Below are 3,053 nucleotides of genomic sequence, written 5' to 3'. Positions count from 1 at the left end.
ACAAAAATAAGTCATATAAGTAAATTTAAGATAAACTTCATAAAAAATTAAAATATATAATTTGTCAAAAATCATAAATTTTATTACGTAAAATAATTTTCCAACAAAAAATATACCCGTTTTTTTTAAGGGCGGGTGAAAATCTAGTTATCCTGTAAAGTGTAAACCCTTTAACCACGATTGCAATATATCACAATTTATTGCACCGTTTATAATATCAATCGCACTCAAGTTTCTTCTTACATAAACGTACTTGTTGGAAGTTCTTCTTTGATCAAAAGAAATCCATAAAATATTCTTAAATGTAAGAAGAAGAATCGACGACACAAGAGCATGGATTCATTGATTGCTTACGAAAGCTGGCAGAAGCCGAGTTGCTTAGCCGGTGAGTTGACTTTTAAGTACTACCTTCTCAGATCTGAACTCACCATGTCCCATCATTATGACATTCTTTTAAAACATATTTTCATTACCATAAGTATTTATATTCTCACTATTATTAGCAACTAATGACAGGAAATTATTTTGAAAGCTTATGCCGGTGGAAATTTTGTCTCCTTATATATTTAATTTATGTTGACGTTTTTGCCGGCATGCGCGTATGAAGTAAATGCGTCAGCTACGATATAGGATTATTGTGCATTCGTCAATTATTTAGTTATTTCTATGATATAATCATTGTTATTTGGGTTGCACATATAATTGCGTCTGATGAATGATGATTAGTGCTGATGATATTTTCAGTTGATCATCCTAACTAACGCAGAAATGAATACTTTCTAATTTAACTATTTACATCATGTAACATATGGAAGCAACTTGAGCCCTTTATCAAAAAAAAAAACATATGGAAGCAACTTTTCATCTACTATATTTCCGAAAAACTCCCAAATACATAGGAGTGAATTGGGCGGTTGTTCAAACGGTGATGATATATATGTAGAGAGAGGATGTAACCATTGTCGCAAACTGGACAAAACTAATTTGTTTATGCGTGATTGTGCATCAAACTCGTCCTTAAAATGACACTAGACACATTTCTATAACATGACTTCAAACAGTAACGATAAAAACAAATATTCCCTCCGTTTTTTTATATAAATCGTTTTAGAGGAAATTTTTTGTTCCGAATCATATGACGTTTTTTGTTTTTTATGTAAAGTTTATTAATATTTAACGTTGTATGACCAATGATAAAATATCATCTTATTTTTTCATTGGTTGATTTGTGGTTAAGTAAATAATTAGTGATGTTTTTGTCTAGAAAATATAAGAATTAATGATATTTTTAATCCATGTGCATAGTTCTTAAACTACTTATATTAAAAAACAGAGGAAGTATATATTTTCGTTATTATTAATTACCATTCATAACTCCATATATAACTCTGTGAATTCAATGATGTAGATTATAGTATCAAATTTAGAATCTTGAAAATATATAGCATTGCATTAAACCTTATAAATTAAAAAAATTCAACTAAATATGTATTACTATAGAACGAGATGAATATACTAAACTATGTATTTAAGCATAGTTGGTGGCTGACTGGGCTTTTTCCTTGATCAAAGCAGATCAACTCGCCCATAGAATTGGTATAGTTAACTAAATAAACATTTTAATATATTTAGACTAATCTTATTAATACAGAAATGTATAATATAAATTTTATATTATACTATTTACCATAATCTTTATTGTTATGGTATATAGTAAAGCCTTCAACATTAAAAATAGAATGGTATAAAACAGAAAATAATGTCATATTTTTGGAAGATTTATAGATCTGTTTTTGTTTTTACATGTCTGTTTACCAAAAAAAATATCAAACTATGGTATATATGAAAAAAAAAATATTTGTTTTAGAATTTTGAGGTTCAATGAATTTCTTCAAGAGAATTAAAGGGATAAGAGAAAATGTGGAAAATTTCCATTGAAAAAGAAAGAAAAATAAAATAAATAAATAAATAAATAAAAGAATAAAAATAGGTCGATGAAAAATTAGATTGTAATATTATAGTTTATATGTAATATATCGTAGCCATTGTCCTTTAATAGTTACATGTTGAAGTATAGTGTTTTTGTTTATCCTTGCCAATTTCCTTTAGTATACACTCTCATAAAATACACCACCAACTATATAACCAAGCCATATTAAAGAAAGATTCTGGAGTCTTTTATTTTATTTTTATTTTAACAGACATATCTCTCAGACAAACAACATAAAGATAAGTGTACATGAATCTATATTATTAAAACTGAATTACTTTTTAGTATTGTTTGAAAACATGAATAATCGTTTAAATAAATTTTTTTCTGGTAACTTGGATAGTAGTATTTTTGGCATTTTTTTTTATTTACACATTTAACTATTACATTTATAATAAATTATATATTTTCTTTTTATATTTTTTTTATTTACAGATTCTGCAGCTGTATTTATAATCAATTTAAATTAATTAGTTACATTTTTAAAGTTTACTAACCAAATCGATACTTATATATTGACCATTATCAATATTGTACGAATATTAACCAACCGCATGTACTAAAAGGAGATAACCTTTTTCATGGAATTAACTAAATCGTCAAATTACAAAACATAAAAAACATACATGAGATTTTTTTATAAAATCGACGGTTTAAGAATTTACGTCGAACATAAATTAATTGAACATAAATTAAATTAAACACCCGCACGAGGATGCGTATCAAATTCTAGTTTAACAATTACGGGTTTGATAGGTAAAAAAACTGAAATGGAAGTAAATGAGTGGGAGAAAATAAATGGGAATCAGTGGTGGTGGTGCAGTGCCGTTTGAGGGAATTAAAACCAATATGGCAAATTCAGTTTCAATTCCACTGGCCACACAGATATAAGACTCATTTGAATGCCCAAGAAATGATATATCCGTAGGCTGTATCTTCACTCGGAAGTTAGGTATGTGTCTTTAATAGATCCGGATTTAACGTTTTTAATTTAAAAAACAAAAATAAAGAGAAAAAAGTTAAAATATGTGTTGCCTCAAATTATTCCGTATTTATTCAAGAG

This window comes from Raphanus sativus, chromosome 3 (assembly GCF_000801105.2).
Source record: "Raphanus sativus cultivar WK10039 chromosome 3, ASM80110v3, whole genome shotgun sequence".
Classification (NCBI taxonomy): domain Eukaryota; kingdom Viridiplantae; phylum Streptophyta; class Magnoliopsida; order Brassicales; family Brassicaceae; genus Raphanus; species Raphanus sativus.
The sequence above is the reverse complement of the archived record's forward strand: the minus strand, read 5'-3'. Positions refer to the sequence as shown.